Raw genomic sequence first — 14005 nt, forward strand, 5'->3', positions numbered from 1 at the left:
GTGTGTATGTGTGAGAGAGAGAGAGAGAGAGACAGAGAGACAGAGAAAGACAGAGAGACAGAGAGAATGCAGATACAATGAAAAATATAAGAAAAATTAGGGGTGCCTGGGTGGCTCAGATGATTGACCATCCGACTTTGGCTCAGGTCATGATCTCACGTTCATGGGTATGAGCCCCTCATGGGGCAGTGCTGGCAGCTCAGGGCCTGAAGCCTGCTTCGTATTCTGTGTCTTCTTTTCTCTCTGCCCCGCCCCTGCCCACACTCTGTTTCTGTCTCTCAATAAACAAAACAAACAAACAAAAAACAAACAAACATATTTATATGAAGAAACAGACTTTACTGAATTATTAGTATAAATAATTCTCTTGTGAAAATATGAGATTTATTTTTTTCTTGTTCATTAAAATTATATTAATAATTCTGGGAAAGTATTAAGTTTAGAGCACATGCCATTATGAACTAAATAAAATGCCAACTGTCTGTTTTAGTTTCACTTATGTATTATTTAACTAAAATAAACCTTTATTTAAAATATTTAAGTTGTAATCCTCGTATTAAAAAAACAGAAAATCTTTATCGTGTGTGTTTTTGTATCAAGCCATTACTCATATTATTTAAAGCTCAATAAAGTATCCTGAAGGAAACTTTATTTCATTTTCTAGCAGACAAAAATTTATAAACAATTCTCAAAAATTCTAAGGAGGCAAGAGGAGACAATAAGGGAGAAAAATCTCATTGAGGAAATTGATGAAACTTCTACTACAGAAACATGAAGAATTAGAGTCACATTAAACATTGAAGGGATCCCTGTTTATGTCTCTCAATTTATCTTTCTTTTTTTTCCTTGGGTGCAGTAATATTTACACCCAAGTGGGGCTCAAACTCAAGATCCCAAGGTCAATAATCACATGCTGTACTGACTGAGCCAGCCAGGAGCCCATGTCTCTCTTTCTTTTCAATATAACATTTGACATAATCATAAAATTGGAAATTTACATAAATTTTACTTAAAATGTATGCACATTATAAAATATATAAATATGCCATTTTATCTCTGAACATAATTTTATAAAAACAAAAAAACATGATTGAAAATAACACAGTAAATGCAAATTCCTATTCTGATACAATCAAACATTCATATAGAAATCTCTAATGGCTGTCAAAAGTCAAATGTCCCTTGTTTGCTGAAGCTGAAGGAGAGCACTGTAGATCATATCGAAATATGACTTACAAATGATAATGGGCAAAAGCCAGGAGGTCAGGTTTTTGGCCTTTTGGATGTGAATACTGCAGAGAAATGCAACTATGTCCATTTCAGCTCTAATTAGTAACTGTAAATTATTTGGAGATCCTATTTTAAGTGAATTATGGTATAACTCCAAAGTTGGAAATAAATGTGTAGAATATCAATTCTTCTCAAAGTCATACTGCTATTAAAATCTTATCTGGAAATAAAAATTGTATGTTATCTGAATAACCTATGAAAAGTCACCATACATAAACATTAGTATAGTTTCATGTTTCTTTAATCCCTAGATTATAACTGTAGGTTCTTTTTATCTGTAGGTTTGACCTAAAGTTTACAGAAAGGAAACACACACACACACACACACACACACACCATCACATTGACTGTTTATGAGACTGACAATTCTTCACCCCATACCTGTGACTCTCTAATGTCAACTAGGCCTGAATTGGACATAATGGCAATTATAATCTTCATTTTAAGGATACATTTAAAAAAGAAAGATATTGGGGTGCCTGGGTGGTGGGTAAGTGCCTGATTCTTGATTTCAGCTCAGGTCATAATCTCATGATTTCTGAGTTACAACACATCAGGTTCTACATTGACAGTGCTGAGCGTGTTTGGGATTCTCTCTGTCTCTGTCTCTTTCTTTTTCCCTTCCTCCAAGTAAATTAACTTTAAAAAAATTAAAAAAGAAGTACTGAAGTGGGGAGAGGGAGATGTGATAGCCCTTGGGCTCCACCTTTGACCACACATATGGAATGGACATGGTCCTTGGTTCTCACTATGACCACAGAGATATGCACTATTGGTTGGGCTCTGCACTTGATATGATACAACTACAGATAAATAGAGGCCTTTATTCTTAGCATAAAGGTACCATGACCGAAACCTGGTCATGACCAAGCAGGTATCTTTTTCTAGCCAAATAGTCTATTTTCAGACCTGTTGACTCTTACTTTGGTTTTTCATTTTTATTTATTTTTTCTTGGCCTCTTCTTTCTGTTACTTGACTAAAATAAAAGCATGCTTATAACTAGTATCTTCCTAATTTATTTTATTTTATATTCTGATTTTATATGTCCAATCACTTACTGACTACCAAATTATTTCATATATATATACCCACTGAGTAAAGGGACTGGAATGTACTCAGTCCCCAAGAAATATATGATGAATTAAACATTTCAGTAATTAAAAATAGTATACAGAAGTACAGAATATATTCAAGTGAATAGAGCCTAATACGCCTAGAACCAATATCTCTAATTATTCACTCTCTTAATTGTTTTTTAATCACATTCGTTCTTGAGTCTATCTCGGTTGGGCGTCTGACTTCGGGTCAGGTCATGATCTCACGGTTTGTGAATTCGAGCCCCGCGTTGGGCTCTGTGCTGACAGCTAGTTCAGCGCCTGGAGATTGCTTCAGATTCTGCGTCTCCCTCTCTCCCTGACCCTCCCCTGCTCATGATGTGTCTCTCTCTCAGAAATAAATAAAAAATTAAAAAAAAAAAAGGAAGAACACAAAGCCTTATTTTAAAAAAAGAGCACTGTAATCTGATATACATACACATAGGTGTTTGAAAACAATGTATCAAATATTTTGTTCCTCTGCCTACCAGAAAAAGCAGGGCAGAGTGAAGCTATTCTCTATAAAGCAAAATTCTGAAATTCTATTTTAAAAGATACTCAAGTGAACGAATACGAATGGAACTCATGAATATAATGTGAGTACATAGGGAATGTTGGATGAGTAAATGTTTTAGAAACATTTCTAATGTTAGAAGCATTGGGTGGCTCAGTCGGTTAAAGCGTCTGACTGTCCGACATCGGTCGGAGCCCTGTGTTGGGCTCTGTGCTGACAGCTCAGAGCCTGAAGCCTGCTTTTAATTCGCTGTCTCCCTCTCTCTCTGCCTCTCCCTTGCTTGTGCTCTCTCTCTCTCTCTCACTCTCTCTCTCTTTCCAAAATAAATAAATCGATCAATACTTAAAAGAAAGAAACAACTTTAAAGTGAGATGAACCATGGCATTACAAACCAGTATTTCCTCAGGCTTCAGGATAAACCGAGATATAATATGTTGAAGACAGCAACAAGGAGGATTCAGTGTGTGTGTGTGTGTGTGTGTGTGTGTGTGTGTGTGCTTTAGCTCTTCACACTCTCTTCCTCAACTTCATCCACAAGTATCAACAAACATAAATAGACCTCAATAGAGTAAAAACATAAGTAATTAGGCAAGTTCACTCAAATTGTACCCTATCACTTCTGAGATGAACCTATAATGGAAGGCTTCCCTTCTCTTTTCGAAAACCAAACACTCCATTTCTGAAGGGAATTTCTTTAACTTTTCTCTTCTCCAGAACACTACGTCATCAGATAGCTCTTCTCTTCCCTTTTCTTCTCTTTGTCATTTTAGTCTTCCTTGCAACTATTACCATGAACTATAATTCCCACATGACAAATTTTCTTCAGTACTCCTCTCTCCTCAGTCAAAAAACTCTTATTTTGTTTCTCTGTCACTCTATTTCAACAGGTTAATTTCTTCCCTGACATCTTTACTTCTGGGAATTTGATTTCCTCAATTGCTGGGAAGCTGGTGACCATTCTATGGTTCAGCGTCACTGACTCAGCTCTTTCCCCACAGATGAGGATGTGGTATTGCTAAACTTAGATCAATTGGAAGAGTTTGATATTTGTCAACCTTCCCTTAAGTGGATTTACTCAAGCGAATATTTGGCCAGAAATATGCTTTATATCTAGATAATAGAAGCATCTTAGACAGTTTCTATTGACACATCACATCTATTTCTACCATCTAAACTACTGCCCTTTATCATAAGAAATGGAAGGCTAACTATTCCTTTCCCAGACTCACTTGCTGGTGTGGTTTTAAGTGTTATGAAGGCACTTAGGATGCAGGAGTAAGCAGTTTAGTATGCTGAAGGGTCATCAACGCCACTTCCGCTTTTCTGAGAAAGCGCATCCGGACAAGGGACCTGCAGATGTGGATGACGGCAGAAGCCAGACTCCCTGCTCCACAGCCTGTCTGTGCAGTTTGTGGGGCAGAATGGCTGTGAGGTCAGCACCGTGATATCTCAGCAGAAAGGCTCCCTGACCTCTGGTTAGCAGTTGCAGACTTGACCCCTGAACTGCCCTTCAGTAATCTGTGACCTTGAAGCCAGAACACTGGTGGCTCTTTCATCCTCCCTTTCCTCTGCCTTCCCAATGATTCTAGAAACACCCAACCCTCAATGTTAAGTTTCTTTCTGCTTGGTTTCTACGTCAGTCTCCATCTGATAAAAGTCCTAAATATTAAGGGAATTGTCACATAAAGGATTGACCTTTCTGGATTTAGGAAGACCACATAATATGCAGCATTACCATCAATGCATGCCCCTCAGGGACTATGCTGGGAGGGGTCTGCCTGCTTCTGCTCTGATTGGCCACCCTTTTTCCAGTAAGATTTTGTATATATTTTTCCTCCTTCAGCTGTAAACTTAATCTAACATCATAGCAAATCTGCAACACATCTGAAACCCTGTCCATTTCTTCTTATTTCACTGTCTATCTGCTGTTCTTTAAATCACTATTCTATTAATCTTTTCATCGCATTTGATCACCCATGTTTAAAATTTTCTTCATGCAAGTGGTTATATTAACTCTCTGAATAATTGTTTTTCATTTTGTTTGTTCCTACACTTTTAAGTATGGCAATTAAGCTTAGGTAACCTAAGGATCTCTCCCTAATTATATCATTTTTATCTCTGATATTTTCCATTGAAGTGTTCATTTACTCCTGAGGTGTGAGTGGATATTATTTCCCTCCATATTACCTAAATGTTGACCCTCACAAGTCATGGACTCCCATCTCCCATTATTAACTGAGCATTTCAATTACCAGTAAGCAAATTAAATAAAACATAATAAATCTCTGATGCATTCAATAATTTATGTAAATTTATTATTATCCACGCAGTTGTTTATGTCTGGGGTAAAACTGAGACAACAGTCACTACTCTTACGGTGGTTACACTGTAATTACATAAAAGTAATTATATATTAATTTTTATTATAATTACTGTGGTCAATAATTAAGCAGGTAAGGGAGAAGGTTGGTGGGGATGGGCATGACAGTTGGAGTATTATGGATTCAAATTAGGTGAACAAGAATACCTTTGTTAAAATAAGTAATATTTAACCAAGGGCTTAACGAAGAAAAAAAACAGCTCATGAAACTGCTAGGAAGATAAAATAGTAAGCATAAAGATGAGATATGCCTTGGGTTTTTAAATAAGAGGGACCATCTGCGCAGAGGGCATGGCTAAGGTGGAGAAAGGAGACAAAAGTCAGAGGATGCCAATGGAAGCAGGGTACGAAGAAACCTTGTAAAGCCTGATAGGCCTTCGTAATCACTCTGGTTTCAAATCTGGACAAAATATTAAGCCACTGAAATGCTTCAAGCAGAAGAGAATTATGTTTTGTTTGCTCAGTTTTTTATTTTAAAGAATAAGTCCTCTTGATTTTTTAATTTAAACTCCTTTAGGCAGACATAGGCCAAAGTAGGAAGGCAAGTTTCAGAATTTATGCAATGATCTATATTAAAAGCAAAAGCAAACCAACTAACCAAACTAACAAAAAAAAAATGAGGGGTGCCTGCATGGTTCTATCAGTTAAGTATCCGACCCTTGATTTTGGTTTAGGTCATGTCCCCAGGGTAATAGGATTGAGCCCCATGTTGGGCTCTGTGCTGAGTGTGGAACTTGCTTAACATTCTCTCTCTTTCTTCCTCTGCCCCCTCCCCTGCTCACATGCTCTCTCTTTCTCAAAAAAATAAGCAACAAAAAAACCCCAAAAAACAAAAACAAAAAACCTAGAAAACAGAGTTTGATTTCATGAGAGCAATGAAACTGTGGAAATTACTTGCCAGTATAATCTACAGGAGTTCTCAAGGGGTTGGGCCTGAGTAAATAGGTAGATTCAAGGATGACTGTATGTTTCTTGATCAAAACAACCGGAAAGAGACAGTTGGCATTTGCTGAGAGAAGAATGAATGACACAGGAAGATATGTAGAGGTGAACATAGGAAACTGGTTTTGGATATCTGGACATCTGGACATTTGCATTGCTTATAAAACATCTAAGTGGAGAGGGAATTAAACAGTGAGATATAAAAGCATAGTATTCAGGGAAAAGATCCAAACTAAAGATATATATTGAAGTTATAGAATACAGGTGGTATTTAAATCTGTGAGAATTAGCATATCAAGAATATGAATTTTTATAAAACAAAAAGATATCCAAAAACCAAGGCACAGTAACTTTTAGAAGGTCAAAGAGATTTCTAACAACTAGCAAAAGAGACTAAGCAGAGCCCCGTAAAGAAGGAAAATCTTCTTGGTTGGACTATGTTGGACAGTGGAGAGATTCTTCAAGGAGAAAGAAGTAATCAACTGGATAGTATTCTGCCTCTAGATCAAGAAGTCTGAGGATTGAGAATGGACCACTTGATTGAGAATGAGAAGGTAAACAGATACCTTAAAAATAGCGGGTTTTATAAGAGAAGTAGAGGAAAAACCTGACTGGAAGAGTGAGAGGAAAATAATTAAGCACAAATATATTTGATTCTTTTGTGAAGTTTATTTATTAATGGAGAGTAGGGGTGCAGAGAAATGATACAGTGGCCAGAAGGATTTATAAAGTTAAGATGATTTTCTTAAGGCAAGAATTATTTCTACTTTGGAAATAAAAGCTTACTGTTTTTACACTGACACCCACCAGAACAAAAGAAAAGCAATCCATCTGCCTGTTATATACATATGGAGTCACACATGTATATGTACATACCTATGAAGAATATGTATATTCTACATTTCCCCTTTCTGGAACAGTGACGAATACCTTAAGATGTTTGAGTTCATACGTACATATTTTGGGCTATTTAGAGAAACAGAAAAACTGGCAATTGCTCAATACCCTATGCTATGTTGAAATCAGTCTATAATGCTATCAAGATAATTGGATCATGTTGCTTCATGACTAAAGAACTCCAAATTTCCCTTGATATATACATGATGCAGGAGAATGATAGATGTTTTAGAGGAGATCTGTAATTTGACTGTACTTTTCTATTTTCATCACCACCACTGCTCCCCTCATACAATATAGCCTCCAGGTTCCCCTTTCTCTACAGTCCATGCCATGTCACAGCATGGGATCTTTGTATAGTCACCTTGATGTTTTCTATCTTACCCTTTCTTTTCTTTTTTTTTTTTTTAATGTTTTATTTATTTCTGAGAGAGAGAAAGAGGCAGTATGAGCAGGGGAGGGTCAGAGAGAGGGAGACAAAGAATCCCAAGCAGGCTCCAGGCTCTGAGCTAGCTGTCAGCACAGAGCCCAACACGGGGCTCGAACCCACGAACTGTGAGATCATGACTTGAGCTGAAGTCAGATGCTTAACTGACTGAGCCACCCAGGTGCCCCCTTACTCTTTCTTTTCACTGGACCTGTTTCTACCCAGTCTTTTAGACTTAACTCAGAAGTTGACACCGTTTGAAGCCTTCCCTAAGAATTCCAAACAGAATTCCATTCTGTGTTCCCAAGCATTTAACCTACACTTCTTCTTCTTTTTTTTTTTTAATTTATTTTGTTTTTACAAATAGTTTATTGTCAAGTTAGTTTCCACATAACACCCAGTGCTCATCCCCACGAGTGCCCTCCTCCATGCCCATTCCCCCTGCCCCCTACATCCATCAGTTCTCAGTTTTTGTCAGCCTTCAAGAGTCTCTCCTGGTTTGCCTCTCTCCCTTTCCCCCACCATTTCCCCCCTTCTTCTCCCCCTTGGTCCTCTGTTAAGTTTCTCCTAATCCTCCTATATGTGCAAACATATGATGTTTGTCCTTCTCTGCCTGCACTTCTACAGCAATCTTTTTCTTAAGTACTCTAACTTAAATGTAAAGACCAGGGGCCATATATTACTCATCTTCAGATTGCCAAGGTCTGAAACAGTGCTTGACATTTACTAGAAACTCATTATACATATGTTGAGTGAGTGAATTAACAAATAATTAAAAATTGATGCAAGCATGGACTCCTTGAAAATTAGATCTAGCTATCCTATTTCCTTTATTTTAGAGAAGCATGGGAGTTAGAAAATTAAGATGATACCAAAAATAGTTTCTGAAGACATGCAAAAGTTTTCCTCGTAGTTTTGGGGGGAAAAAGGAGCCTGATGTAAACTTTCCAGAGTAGATAATAAAACTGATCATGTAAGAGAAACCTGGCTTTACTGCCAATTGAAGAAAGTGTGTTTCCAAATGAACTTTAACCTGCTTTCAAGTTTTATGTAACAAGGGTCTGGATAAAATATGATCCAAATACAAGGACAAGTAGAATGATTGTAATTCCATATATACAGAATTCTATTCAGTTGATCCGGGTTAATCTGTAAGCAGATCTCTATTCTCAGAAATGACTTAATAGACTTCTCCAGAACTTGGGTGAAAATACAGATGTGTCACATCTGTGGTCACATTTCTTGATATTTTTGAATTAAGTCAATCCTTGAAAAAAGGCTAGATATCGGATTTGACAGGGTCTCTCAATAGGTTAAAAAGATGAGCCCAAATGGACAAGATGAGATTTAAGAGGGGTAAGTACAGGGTCCTGACTGAGGTTAAAATAAAAATCAATTGTGGGGCACAGGACTGGAGAACTCACTTAAAAACAGTTTGTGAGAAAAAGATCTAGGCTAGAAGGAAAAAATTGGCAAGATCAAGTGAAATTTTGTATCCTTTAGTAGAAATATAGTGTCAAAATTAAGTGAGGTCATCATCATCCCATTTTCAAATTTTACTATGAATTGGTCTACAATGTTCAGATCTACGTATTTTTCCTAGATCTATTTATTATATCTAAAGAGGCATTTAACACATTGATTTTTTACCCAAAGATGAACTATCAATATGAACTACAGCTTGGCCATAATAGTGGCTAGCGAGTATTTACTAAGTACGTGACCTGTGCTGGGGCTTTGAATTCAGTTTTTTCACTTAGTCTTCACATAAGTCTGATCAAGTGGCACTTGGAATGGCTTCTGTGGAGCACTGAAACCCCCTTCCAGACAGAAGCACCCACTACCCAATCTGGGATGTGTTGCCTGACAGCTGACAGCAGAGTCCTTCTCTTAAAAGTGCCCAGGAGAAGGTGGCTTTACCAAAAAATCATATCCATTAATGAAGCAAATGTGAGCTCATCATATTAAGATTTAATATGAAAAGATTACTGTTGAAAGTAAAATATAACAAAGATGAAATGAATGAAAAAAGTTAAGATTATGAGTCTTTTGATAAAGCTTACAAGTTATATTAAAAATCTTGAGAAAATTTTTAAAAAATATACTATATACATAGGAATATATAGACTGCCTTGTCATACCACAATTTCACGGAAGTAGAAAATTGTGAGGAAGGAATAGTTGTTAACTCTACAGTTGTAATTTGATTTACCTTAAATGTGCTCTACATTTTACATTTGCCCCAAGATAGGTATCTAAACCAAAAAAGAAATTACATTTTCTACTTAGAAAGAAAGATTATCACCTAGAAGTGCAGTTGAAAAAATTTCATGAAGTCTTAAAAATATATGGTAAAATATATGGTAAATGATAAATATATGGTAAAATATATGATAAATGGTAAACATATGGTTAAAATTTTTTGGTAAAAAATTAATACGACAAAACTGATTATAAGACATATATGAGCTGTTATTTTCCATATAATTATAGTTTTATAAATATAGGAAATAAACCACAGAGAACTGAATCAATCTTTGCTCATAAATATGAAATCAGGGANGACCTTGTTCAGGGCTTTTCTGATTTAATCCAAATGTAGTTAAATATATTTTATTTTAGAAAAACTATTTGAAAAATGGACATAAGTTCCTTCATGTTATTTGAGAGAATATAAAAAGAAAACTGGGAGTTAAAACTAGGAGTTGGCCGATTAAGATCACATGTTGGAAACAGGACCAGAAGAAAAAGAACGTTGCCTTCCTCCTGACCCTCAAAAGACACCTTGGGTCTAGTCAATATTTTATTATCTAAATCATCATCATAAAAGATATAATAATAATAAATTACATGTTTACATATTGTTTTCTAATTTCTAAATGTATCTTTCTTCCTTAAAAATAAGTATAAATACTATCTCATGTACTTCTCTGAGCTACTATCAGAATTATGTCGATAACTACTCACGATTCAATTTAGCTAATTACTATTTGTCTTCTTGATAGAACTTTATCAAACTGTTCTTTCCCAGAAGAGATAAAGTGGGAGGCATGGAGGTGAAATACCCAGCTCATGAACACAAGTGGTGTCTGTATGCCAATTTCTATACCCTCTTACACTACACTTCCATATCCTACGTAAGTAGAGATATTCCTCCATTGTTAAAGCTACTTAAGTACTTACGTAAATTAACATATCTTCATTGTTAAGAACAGTACTATCATCATACTTACTAAGAGATTTAAAAAGATATCTATGGGCAACTGGGAGGCTCAGTCAGTTAAGTATCTGACTTGAGTTCGAGCCTCACATCAGGCTCTCTGCTGTCAGCACGCAGCCTACTTTGGATACACTGTCCACCTCTCTCTCAGCCCCTCTCCCACTGTCTCTCTCTCTCTCTCTCTCTCAAAAAAAAAAGCAAGTAAAAAAATAAATTTGTAAAAAAAATTGTCTAAATAAGTTACTGTATTTTAGAGTAAAAATTATACCTCCATATTTGAAAACACCAGTTGTCTTAAAAGTGATTATTTAATACGCAAAAATTTTCAATATTTTATTTTATTGTATTTTTATGTTTTTTTAAGTTATTCATTTGTGAGTGACAGAGCACAAACGGAGCAGGGTCAGAGAGAGAGGGAGACGCAGAATCCGAAGCAAGTCCCATGCTTTGAGCTGTCAGCACAGAGCCTGATGTGGGCTCAGACCCATGAACCATGAGATCATGACCTGAGCCCAGGTCAGAAACTTAACTGACTGAGGCACCCAGGTGACCCTGTTTAACTTTTAAATAAATTTTATTTATTTTTAAGAGAGAGAGAGAAAGAGAGAGAGTACAGGTGGGGTAGGGACAGAAAGACAGGGAAACAGAGGATCCCAAGCAGGCTCTGCACTGAGTGCAAAGCCCAATACAGGGCTTGAACTCAAAAACCATAAAATCATGATCTGAGCCAAAGTCAAAAGTCAGATCCTTAACCAACTGAGCCAACCAGGTGCCCTTAAAATAATAAAAAAATAATAAATATCATATTATTATTATTAATTTAGTTTTTATTTTTGAGAGAGAGAGAGACAGACTGTAAGCAGGGGAGGGGCAGAGAGAGAGGGAGACACAGAATCCGAAGCAAGTTCCAGGATCTGAGCTGTCAGCACAGAGCCCAATGCGGGCTTGAACCCACAAACCATGAGATTATGACCCAAGCCGATGTCAGATGCTTAACCAACCAAGTCACTCAGGCGCCCCACCACCCAAATTATCTTTAATAATTTAAAATTATTATTGATTGATGATTATTTTTAAGAATTTCTTTATTATCTTTAATAAATTTAAAACCATTTATAAAAACTTATGTGAAACTACATATGCACACACACAATATTGAATTATTTTTATCAAGAATGCTAACAATTATAATATTCCTGCCAAAAATGCATAATCAGAATACAGTATGAGGAATTGTAACATGTCCAAATTGAGGTACCATCCACAAAATAACTAGCCTTCCAAGTGTCAAAGCCATGCAAACAAAGGAATGATTGGGGAAACTTTCTAGATTAAAGGAGAGTAAAAATAAATTAAAAATAAATGCAATGCCTGCATCTTTTGCTATAAAGGACATTACAAGGGGGGGCCCTGGGTGGCTCAGTCAGATAAGTGTCCTACTTCAGCTCAGGTCATGATCTCACGGTTCCTGAGTCGAGCCCCGCACCGGGCTCTGTGCTGACATGTCAGAGCCTGGATCCTGTTTCTGATTCTGTGTCTCTCTCTCTTTTTACCTCCCCTGTTCACGCTGTCTCTCTCTCACCATCAAAAATAAATAAACATTAATAAAAATTAGAGGACATTACTAGAATGACAGATAGAATTAGATTGAAGTCTTTGAATTAGACAGTAATTTAACTGTTTTATAGAGATTTTGTTGGACAATGTGTTGTTGTAGTAAATACACACTGAGGTTGGTACCATGTGAACTCATTCTAAATGGCTCAAATAAATAAGTTCTATGCACTATTGCAAATTTCCTACAAATATGAAATTACATTAAAAGAAAAAAGAATAAAAAAGAAGAGAACTAAGGCCGATAAATACACATAAGATTCAGATAACTTGTGGATATAACTTGTGAGGAGAGAGAGAAGAAGACAGATTTTGAAGCAGTCTCCAGGCTTCAAGCTGTCAGCACAGAGCTGGATGTGGGGCTCGAACCCACGAACTGTGAGATCATGACCTGTGTCCAAGTCAGACGCTTAACCTGACTGAGCTACCCAGGCAACCCCCTAGTAATGTCCTTTATGGCAAAAGATGCAGACATGGCATTTATTTGTTATTTATCTTTGCTGTTCTTTGATCTAGAAAGTTTTCTTAACCATTCCTTTGTTTGCATGGCTTTGACACTCTGAAGGTTGGTTATTTTGTAGATGGTACCTCAGCTTGGGCTTGTCTAATGTTTCCTCATGCTAGATTCTGATTATGCAATTTTGGCAGGAATATTACAATTGTTATTATGTGTTCTTCTCATTGCCTATTTCTGGTAGCACCCAAGTTTAATTTTCTCATTACTGGTGATGCTATTTGATCACTTAATTAAAGTGGGATCTGGTAGGTGTATCAACTGTAATGTTATTATTTTTCTGATTATTTTTTGTTGTCATTAAAAATAATTTGGGGGTAGACACTTTAAAAAACATTTCCACTTTTTTTTTGTCATTTAATTTTTTTTCTTTTTTTAAAAAAATAATGTTTATTTATTTATTTTTGAGAAAGAGAGAGAGAGAGAGAGAGAGAGCAATCAGGGGAAGGGCAGAGAGAAAGGGAGACACAGAATCCGAAGCAGTCTCCAGGCTCTGAGCTGAGTTGTCAGCACAGAGACTGATGCAGGGTTTGAACTCATGAACCATGAGACCATGAACTGTGCCCAAGTTGGACACTCAACCGACTGAGGCACCCAGGCACCCCTAACTAATTTGTTTCTCATCATACTCTTGCTTTAGCAATCATTGATGCCCCTCAGCTCTCAGCTAAATTCATTTGTTTTATGCTATTTGTTAAAATTGGTTGATGGATGTTTTTGACATGTCTCTATTTTTTTTTTTTTTAATTCCTTTTCCTCCTGGCACAACACACTGTTCTAGGCTTATTTTGTTCTTTGTTCCACTGTTAAAATCAGTCATTTTTATGAGAAACCCTGGTTACTTTTACTGAAGAATGGTATTTAGAAACCAAGAAGTAGGGAATCCTGGGTGGCTCAGTGGTTAAGCCTCAGACTCTTGACCTTGGCTCCAGTCATGATCTCATGGTTCATGGGTTTGGCCCCACATTGGGCTCTATGCTGGTCGGGTGCAGCCTGCTTGGTAGGCTCTCTCCTTATCACTCTACCCCTCCCCTGCTTGTCTCAGGCTCTCGCTCTCTTTTCTCTCTCTCTCTCAGAATAAATAAATATATAAACTTTAAAAACAAACAAAC

At 36.6% G+C, this 14005-nt stretch overlaps 1 protein-coding gene across 3 annotated transcripts in view; it reads right to left on the reverse strand.

The window, feature by feature from the left end:
* NCAM2 (neural cell adhesion molecule 2) overlaps positions 1-14005 on the reverse strand; it is a 506271-nt gene that overhangs the window by 78791 nt on the left and 413475 nt on the right. The gene's annotated exons all lie outside the window — the stretch shown is intronic.

Source organism: Crocuta crocuta, unplaced genomic scaffold, assembly GCF_008692635.1.
Source record: "Crocuta crocuta isolate KB4526 unplaced genomic scaffold, BGI_CrCroc_1.0 scaffold378, whole genome shotgun sequence".
Taxonomy (NCBI): Eukaryota; Metazoa; Chordata; class Mammalia; order Carnivora; family Hyaenidae; genus Crocuta; species Crocuta crocuta.